Raw genomic sequence first — 10,040 nt, forward strand, 5'->3', positions numbered from 1 at the left:
GAGAAGTGCATGTTATAGGGATTACTAAGTTCAATTTGCTAAGTACAACTAGCAAAACAGAGAAGTACAGTACACAGGCATTACTAAGTACAACTAGCAAAACAGAGAAGTACAGTACACAGGCATTACTAAGTACAACTAGCAAAACAGAGAAGTACAGTACACAGGCATTACTAAGTTCAATTTTTACTAAAGTTCATGTGCTTGAAACAGAGAAGTACAGATATACAGGCATTACTAAGTTCAATTTGCTAAGTTGAATTTGCTAAGTACAGGTCAAAAGGATTACTAAGTACAACTAGCAAAACAGGGAAGTGCAGGTCATAGGGATTACTAAGTACAACTAGCAAAACAGAGAAGTACAGTACACAGGCATTACTAAGTTCAAAGAGAAGTATTTGGAGTTGCATTAGAAGCAGAGAAGTACTATAAGCATACAGAATAAGTACAATTTCAATATTCGACAAAAACAAACAGAGAAGTACACTGAGAAGTTCAAAATTATAGTTTCTAGCTGTACAACATTGTCTCACCTCATTTTGTTCGGATGTACTTCGTTTCAAAGGTGTAACTGCTGCAGATATGCAAGTTTCCCTTATTTTATCTGAGAGCAAAGTAGATTTGTGAGCAAATCGAGGTGAAGATCTTGTAGGAACGACATCTACAAATCTTTTCCGTCGAATCTGCATCTTCTTAGATTTTGGAGGATCCATTTGCTTGGGTTTCTTGAATTTGCAGAGAAGGATGCAGAAGGATCCCTCAAGAGACTCGCCGGAGAAGAGGGCGCGCGCGAGAAGAATTCGGCCGGAGAAGAAGTTGGCTCGCCGGAGAAAAAGATCCCGTGTGCTCCGCGCGAGCTCGGTCGCCGCGCGAGCTCGGTCGCCGCGCGAGATCGGTCGCTCCGCGCGAGATCGGTCGCCGCGCGAGCTCGGTCGCTCCGCGCGAGATCGGTCGCCGCGCGAGCTCGGTCGTCGCGCGACGGCGCCGGAGGCGGGAGGCGGGGCGGAGACGGGGGAAGGCGGGTGGCGGGCGCGAGGTGGCGGCGGAGGACGGGGTGGAAGCGGGGCGGGATCGAGGCGGGTGGATTTTGGTCGGGGCGGGGGGGGTCGGTCGGAGCGGGGCCGTTCGGCCATAAACCTTATATAGGGGCCGGTGGTTCCGAGCACCCGGTTTCGAATAGTGCAACCCTATATATATATATATATATATATATATATATATATATATATATATATATGGACGAGGTTTTGGTACGTAACCAAACCCGGGCGCTAGCTATCATTACCGTTCATTTGCTTTGAGATTGGTACTTCTTCTCTCCTATTAATTTCTAGTGTGACCCATGAAAAAGGAGTGAAATGGCTTTTCTCTCTCCTAGTGGCTGACATGGTGTCATATGGTGTGCAGATATTTGAATCCGGTTGCTATTTTTAGGCTACCTCCTAATGTGAGCTGCTGTTATGGATTCAAATTCAACCTTTCTATAGTGTTTTGGCAGTTGGGCCGCGGAGCAGCACTATACACGCCAACGGTGTCAGGCGTGTGGACTTTGAAGGCGTACTAGACCTCCGTTTCCCATCTGGGCAATTTTTTGTTCAAACTGGTCTGCTTGGACAGTTGTATTGTAGTTGATTGCCCTTGATCGATCAGGCCAGTACCGTAGTAGGACTTCACCAGGCGTCGCTATACACTTTGCATTGTGAATCAGGATTTTCCTTGTGCGCCCACTCGCGGTTGTAGCCGATTAAAATATTCTGTGGCAGTTGCCCGTCTAACACACGAGTTGAGTAACACAAATTCAGCCAACGACCAATTATCTAAGATCCTCTACGTGACATGCTTGGGAAAATGTATGAATACACGTGTCTAACACAGTTGGGGCTTCAAAGAGTTAGAATTGCTGAGCACATGAAACAACATCGAGCTTCATCAAAAGTGAAACTTTCGCCTGGCTGATTCTCGGTTTAAGTTACCTATACCGAACGTTTTCAGTTATCTTAGAGCAACTCCAGCTGATTCCGTAAAAAAATAAAATTTGTAAAATAACCGCTTGTTTTCAGTTTGAGGTGAAACCGTAAACACACGCGACCCATAAACAAATTTACAAGGCATACCGAAAATTCTCACCCAACCTTTAACACAGGTTGGGAGGTCAAACCACCACTACAGCTGCTGTGGGCCTACACAATATCGATACCACACATTGACTATTCAGCCACCCTACAAACACATCAAACACCTTGATTGAAATAGTGAAGTGCCTAGAACTCAAGTAAATCATCATCTACGATGTTCCATGCCATCCATAGGTTGATCAAATTATTCAGTACCATAACTTAAATATTGAAGCACCCATCTAAAAATACATCCGACCCTGATTGGAATAGTAAAGTACCTAATAGATTAATAGCCGCACTTGCAAATTATCGGGTATGATGTCACATGCCATTTTGTATCTCAAGCAAATTATTCAGCACCTAAACTTTAATATTCTAGTACCCTCCTAACAATACATCAGAGCATCCCCACTCGTTGGCGCTCCCCACGCCCAAATCCGGACGAAACTACCGCCGGATTGGACGAAATTAAGTCGTGGGGAGTACCATATTTCCAGTCGTCCACCCGGAGTTCGGCGGATAGAGTTTAAATTCAAACAAATCGCCGTCCCGCGCTACAAGTACGGGCAGTTGATCGGCAAAAGGAGCAAAAGGATCAGCCACAGATCGGCGATCGGAGGGAAATTACACGGAGACAGGCTCGTCGGCAGTCCCGGCCGGCACGGCGGTGTCCGACGGACCAGTTTCCTCACACGCCGAAGCGGCCGCGGCGGGCGACGATGAAGCAGGCGGCGGCAGTGGACGTCGAAGCAGCCGCAGTCGACGAGGTAGATGGTGAGGTAGACGAGGTAGGAGCCGGCGGAGACGACGTAGTGGCTCGGAGGATGTCGTTGCGGTGGCCCTGGTACCAATTCCTCGTCTCCTCGTCCATCATTTCCATGTCGCCGCCGCCCATGAGGAACGCCAAGTCTGTGTTCCTCTTCTTCGCCGCCACCGTCGTCTTCAGCAGGGCGATCCGGGCGCCTTGGTTGGCGAGCATCTCCCGCCACCTGCCGTCGAACTTGTCGTTCCTCCCGTCGGCGTGCGATCTCAAGTCGGCCCAGCACTTGTCGATCGACGCCCGCATCCCGTCGGCGGGATTGTCCGTCCGTTTGAGCTCTTTCTGCTTCTTCTGGCCGAGCTCGGGCGCCCTTCCGCCGCGCAAGCCGGCGGAGCGTCGGGGTTGTACTCGCTCGGTCTTGCTTTTCGAGAGGGACGTGCGAACTTCCTTCCACTTCTCGCACTTCTCGAGGCGGGCGTAGACGTTGAGGAACTTGAACTGCAGGCCGGTGTCGTCCGTGTACATGTCCAAAGCTCGGCGCAGCTGGGGGAAAAAGAGCACGGCGATACGGGTCAGCTAACGACGATGTACCTCGGTGGTGTAGGGCCGGCGGATCATACCCTTTGCTCCATGTCGTGGCCGCTGATCGGCCGTTTGTCGATCTCCTCCCGTACGCCGTGCCATTTGCCGCACGCCGTCCGCATGATCCCCCAATGGGTGGCCATTGCCTTGTCTCCCCGGTACACGTTCATGTTCGTCTTGTTGAAGTAGGGATCGACGAGCTTGCGTTCCTCGTACGCCCGCCTCACTCGAAACCGGCATGTGTCGAACGACCGATTGGCCCCGATTATGCCGTTCGTGGACACGGTCATCCAAGCTTCGGCGAGGCACTCCTCTTCCTTCGGCGTCCATTTGATACGCGGTTCGGCAGGTGGCGAGTCCTTCTTCCTCTTCTTCTTCCCCTTCGACGAAGTTGGCGCCGGCTTCAGCTTGGCTCTTCTTCTTCCTCGCCTTCTTCTTCGACGGCTTGGCTTCCGTCGGCAACATCCTCCCGATGCTCCTTGCGCGCCGCCACAGCCTGCCGTCGCCCTCGTCTCCTCTTGCGTGAAGAACCCCGGGCACGCAGCCGGCGGCGGTCATGAAGAACCCCGGGCTCGCAGCGGCGGCGGCGGAGCCGGAGGTGATCATCTCGTGGATCTCCTCTTCGTTCGGCGCCGCCATCGCACCGAACGCGAGCGGCCCTCGTCGCAGGGCCGGCGAGGTGCCCTCGAACAGGCCGCCGCCGACGCCGACGTCAAGCTCGGGCGGCGACGGTGTGGGCTTGGACGGTTGGACGTAGGCGCCCTCTTGGAACACGGCGGTCGGCGACGGCGAGTACAGCGAAGGCGAGAAGGAAGACGGGGAACTTGTTGTACCTTGCGTCGGCCATTGGCCGGGGAACACGCCGCCGCTGTAGGCCATGCTGATTAACCTCAAGTGTTCGTCTTGGGCCGCCTCCGCCGACCTCTTGGCGGCGGCTCTTTTCACCCTCTCCGCCCTGGCGCTTGTTTCCACGTCGCGCCGTTTCTCGTCCGCCGCCCACTCGGCGTTCGACATGCCCGGCGGCTTCGTCTTCTTCTTCCGCATCTTCTCGCCGGCGCCTTCGGCGGCATTGTGGTGGACGAGAAGACGAGGAGGAGAGTGGTGGTGGACGAGAAGACGCCGCCGGAACTCGGAGCCTGGAAGACGAGGAGATTGGGGGATTTCGGCGGGAGAGAATGGGGATATGCAAGCAAATTGGAGGGAATGGGGAAATGCAAGCAAATTGGAGGGAAAATCACAGGATTTGGTTTTCCAGTCGCCGACTACGCGGGTCCACACGCCGTTTCGCGCGCTTTCGTTTCGTCCGGAGTCCCCGAGCGCGCCCCCGGGGGCCGGGGTTGGCGTGGGCTCGCCGGATGGATTAAGGGCCAAATCCGGACGAAAACGAGGAACCGGGGGCGCGACTGGGCCGAATTTCGCCGTCCGGATGGAAAAAACGTCGCTCGGGGGCCTCGTCGGGGGGACGAGTGGAGATGCTCTCAAGCACATCCCTTGAAATAGTGAAGTGCCTAGAACTTAAGTGCCCCAACTCTCAATCACTAGCTTGATACGATTGGCGTTACCTTCGAATACGAAGTGTTCTGCTGTGAGCGCCAGCTAAGAGAGATGTGTTTAACTAACCTTTGTACTCTGTAGTTGTACACTACCTTCCCAACAAAAGAAACAAAGTTGTACACTTACCATTTGCTCACCACTTATGTTCTCTACTTAATTCCATTCTTTTAAAGTTGAACCGCCTACCCTAGTTGTACATTACTGGTTGCTCTTAGAAAAGTTAATAACAATTAACTAACTTTTGCAGTGATATACTTGGCTTCTCCCCCGCTGTCGTCGGTGTGTGTCACCGGGCAAGGCCCGAACGGCGGCAGGTCCTCGACTTTCTCCTCTTGTAGGAGCTCCTGCGTGGGGTGGACAACTCCCACTAGGTGGTTCTGGCTCGGCGACGTAGTATTTCGGTCCTACCCAGGGTGAAAGACGGCGGTGGCCGCTCAGCCTAGTTCTATGTGCCTTTGGGCCCCATTTGGTCCGGGACTGGGTCGGCGGCTCCTGGTGTCGTCATGGTTAGGGTGGAGGTGGAGAGCCGACAATCAACTGGGGATGTCGGCGCTGACAGTCGGTTTGTTGCACCTCATTTTCTTTCGAGAAAATCGAAAGTATATTAATTTATGCGAAACGATTTTATAATTTTGTTGCAAGAGACTAGGCTTTGTTGTCGCAAATCTGAACGTATAAAACAAACTCTGTACATGGTACCATACCACACAACAAAATATGCGATTTCAACATTAAAACTAATTTGAAAGGCACCAAAACTTTGTGTGACCGGCAACTTCCACACGACACATTTTTTGTTTGATTTTGCTATCACAGTACAATTTTTATCTTGCACTCTAGGATCCGTGGCGTCGCGGGATCATCGAGTGACCATTAGCACGGTATGTTTCGGACAAATGTTGCAATCATTTTACAGGTCAAGCCAAAATTACTCGGCACCATCGCTTAACTATTCAAGCACCCTCTTAAAAATACATCACGCACCCGGTGAAATTTGTAAGTACATAAAATTTGTATCACGAGATAATCGAGTACCTAAAAAAGGAGTAAAAGAAAAACCTAACATGCATATCTGCGTTCTAAAGTCACAAGTAATAGGTCTTGCAAAAATTAGAGCACCACGTCTTAGAGTTTTGAAAATGTTGTACAAGAACCTACATCTCGTTAAGTTGTACCTTTATTACGGGGATACTAGTACCAGTACAAAAAGTACCTAAAGCCAATGTAAGTAGTATCCCGCTAATATAACATTCGGTTCTCAGTAATTAGGGGTTTGGATCGCTCTACAAGCACCTACGCCAAGGTCAGCCGCACCTTCATTATAAGCCTATCGGTACCTCGAATATATTTCGATGGTAATCTGTAGGCTACCGGTTCTAAGTTCTATTGGTAACACATAACACTCATGCATCAGCACCTACCTTAAGACTATGTCGTACCCCGCTGGCAAATCATTCGGTACTTAGGATTTAGAGTTTTGAAAATATTGTACAAGCACCTAGGTCTCTGTAAGTCGTACCCCACTAATATAATATTCGGTACTTAGTAATTAGGCATTTGGATCTCTCAACAAGCACCTGCTCCGAGGTTAGCCGCACCTTCGTTATAAGGCTATCGGTACCTCGAATATATTTCAATGCTAGTATTGATCCGGTACCCGATGGTAAAGAGGATCGGTACCGACAAACAAAGTATCCCGCACCTTGGCTAATGTATATGCAGTACCTGGTCTAAACTACATCACAAACCGTCAATTTAAGTCGTCCCTTCATATATGGTGCTATCGGTACCTCGAGTATAATGCACATGATACATCAGTACAACAAATCTTAAAACTCACCTAGTTTCGATATATGTCGCACCTCCCTAAGAGAGCATTCGGTACCTTGAATTTAGGATTTTGGTGCTTATGGATATGGTTTAGGGTCTAGGGTTAGGGTTTTCTACTATATTAGTGAACAAATATGCTCGTAAGACCCGCACCGTGGGTAGGTATATGTTGTACGTTGCCAATATGGCATTCAGTATCTTGAGTACTACTGTGCAATCGAAACATCGGTGCGAGAATCTAACAAAAGCACGTAAGTCTGATATATGTCGCACCTCCCCAAGAGAGCATCGAGTACCTTGGATTTAGGGTTTTAGTGTTTATAAGGGTTGTATTATAGGGGTTAGGGTGCCTTGACTAGTATTGATCTGGTACCCTATGGTAAAGAGAATCAGTACCGACAACCTAGTTATCTCGCACCTTGGTTAACATATGTTCAATGGTCTAAACTACAACACCAACCCTCGATTTAAGTCGTCCCTTCATATATGGTGTTATCGGTACCTCGCTAATGCGCACGATACATTAGTACAACAAAGCTTTAAAAGCACCTAGTTTCGATATATGTCGCACCTAGCTAAGAGAGCATTCAGTACCTTGGGTTTAGGTTTTTGAATTTTTCTTCAAGCACCTTGATTAGGTATATGTCGTACCTCACTAATATATAATTCGGTACTTATGATGTGGAGATATAAAATATTATACAAGCACCTACATTGAGGTAAGCCGTACCTTCATTATATGGCTATCGGTACTCGTACAACAAAGACCTAGTTTAGGTAACTCTACTAACAGATCATTCAAGTACTTAGAATTTAGGGTTTTGAATTGCTCTACAAGCACCTTGATTAGGTATATATCGTACTCCACTAATAGATCATTCGGTACTTAGGATAGAGAATTGAAATGTTATACAAGCACCTACATCGACACATTATTCGGCACCACAACTTAGCTGTTCAAGCACCCTTCTAAAAATATATCCGGCACCAAAACTGCCTAAGATCGGTCCGATGCCAAACGTCAACTTGTTAAGCACCTTCGTAAAAATTCATCCGTCACTCTGGTCTAAATTCTTATGTACCCTATGGTCAACCTCAACCATATGAAATGACCATCAGGTCAAGGTACTGTTGTGTGTGGAGTCCTCGTTGCACTGAATAATTAGCAGAATTCACCACATACTGAGAGTAATTTCAGAGGTTCAGTTCATTACTTGGATCTCGTGAGTAATTTCAGAGGTTCAGTTCATTACTTGGATCTCGTGAGTAAACATGTTCATGTGAGCTTGGATGCAGATAATGGGGCTATTCCCCCGTTTAAAAAACAAAAACATGTTCATGTGAGCCGTCCTGCATCTTGCATATTCAGATGGTATCAGAATGCAATCTAAGACCCAATTCTTTTGGGAGCATTGCTTTCTGACCTACATCTTAACTTTTGCAAACCAAAGAGCTCTATGATTCTGCCATATCCATCAAGGATTTTGCCAAATTCAGCTTGTAAACATTATAAACTGTTCCAGCAAGAGCTCCAGGCCTCGTGCCACAGGCCCTGTGCGCTCGCCAAGGACGAGAGCTGCTCCGGCACGAGCTCCAGGCCGCGCGGACCAACGAGCGCAGGGGTGCGGCCGCCGCCATGGGCTTGGCGAGCTCGGCCATGAGAGCGGGCATATCGACGGCGAGCCTTCCACACGTGCGCTGGCGTCCGCCCCATCGTCGCCTCCGCATCCGGCGCGTCGGACACGCGCCACACATTGACGGACCCGTCGAGGCTGCCGCTGTACACCACCCACCGGCGGTGCCTGTCCGCGTCCAGGGACTCCTCCTCGTCCATGGCCACGCACTTCACCGGGCCCGTGTGGCCGGCCAACACGGCGAGGGGGGAGTGGTCGGCGCCTTCATCGCGGCGCCACACGCATATGGTCCGGTCGGCGGACCCCGCTCACCACCACGCGCCCGGCGACGGCGAGTGGTAGGACGGCCATCCTATGCCCGCGCAGCGCGCCGCCGTACCTCGGCGCGCTCTCCCGAGCAGCTCCTTGCCGCCACTGACAGGGCGTCACGGCCCTGTCCGACGACGCGACGTACACGACCCGTGCCTCGGACGCCACGGCGATGGCGGTGACCGCGCCGTCGGCCTTGCGCAGCACCCGCTCCATGACGTGCCTGGTCGCGCCTCCTTCCCGGCCTCCCGCCGCCACACCTTAACCGTGCCGTCGGCCGAGCCCGTGGATGCCAGCGCGTCGAACCCTGCGGCCGCCACCGGGTTCACCGCGTCGTCGTGGGCGCGCACGGACTCGAGGCACCGCGAGTCGGCCATGCGCCACACCTTGAAGGTCCGATCCCAGGACCCGGAGTATATCACCCCGGCCTCGGCGTCCAGGCTGAGACAGGACACGGCGTCCAAGTGTCAGAGCCAGAGCGAGCTCTGCTTCCGCCGGCCCGTCTCCACGTATTGCGAGGGGCGAACGGAGCTCCGCAGCAGCTCCCCGAGCCACGGGAGCGAACCGACGCGCTTGTGCATGGCGGGGTCGTCGGCGAAGGCGCGCCAGACGTGGACCTTGCCGTCCTGGTGGCCCGTGAAGATCCTGCCGTCCCTGGCGACCATGATCGCCTTGACGAGGCCGCTCCCGCACTTGAACCCGGCGAACTCCCGCTGGTCCTTCCACACCCGCACGTTCTTGGAGTCGGTGCTGGTGTAGAGCAGGTCCCCCGCCGCGGCGAGCGAGTACACGCGCCCGTCCGTCTAGACCAGCGACCCCAGCAGCCCTGTCTCGCCCGTTCCGGCCATGGTGGACCCGGCGCCGAGCCCCGGGAGGTTCACACACGGCGACGGGCATGTACGGCAACGGGGACGAGAGCGGCTCCGGCAAGATCTCCAGGCCGCGCGGACCAACAAGCGCAGGAATGTTGCCGCCGTCATGGGCTTGGCGAGTTCGGCCATGAGAGCGGGCATATCGGCGGGGCGCCTGGGCGACGAGGCCGAGCTCGCCGGGGCATCTCCACGCTGTGCGCCCTGACCGCGTGCCCCTGCCCTGCTGCAGCTCGACGAGGATGGCGCCGGCCGCGTGCTTGGCCGCCGCTAATGCCGCCCGCAGCCGCCTCGAGCTTGGCGGCCGCCGTGCGGATGGCTGCGTGCGTCGACCCGCGGTGACGCGAGCGCCGAGGCGGAGTCGAAGGAGCGCTCTGACGCGGCA

At 52.6% G+C, this 10,040-nt stretch overlaps 1 pseudogene; it reads right to left on the reverse strand.

Annotated features, from left to right (window-relative positions):
• Positions 1 to 8,350: 8,350 nt before the first annotated feature.
• On the reverse strand, positions 8,351 to 9,799 carry LOC124690420 (annotated as a pseudogene).
• Between the last annotated feature and the right edge of the window lie 241 nt (positions 9,800 to 10,040).

Source organism: Lolium rigidum, chromosome 2 (genome assembly GCF_022539505.1).
Source record: "Lolium rigidum isolate FL_2022 chromosome 2, APGP_CSIRO_Lrig_0.1, whole genome shotgun sequence".
Taxonomy (NCBI): domain Eukaryota; kingdom Viridiplantae; phylum Streptophyta; class Magnoliopsida; order Poales; family Poaceae; genus Lolium; species Lolium rigidum.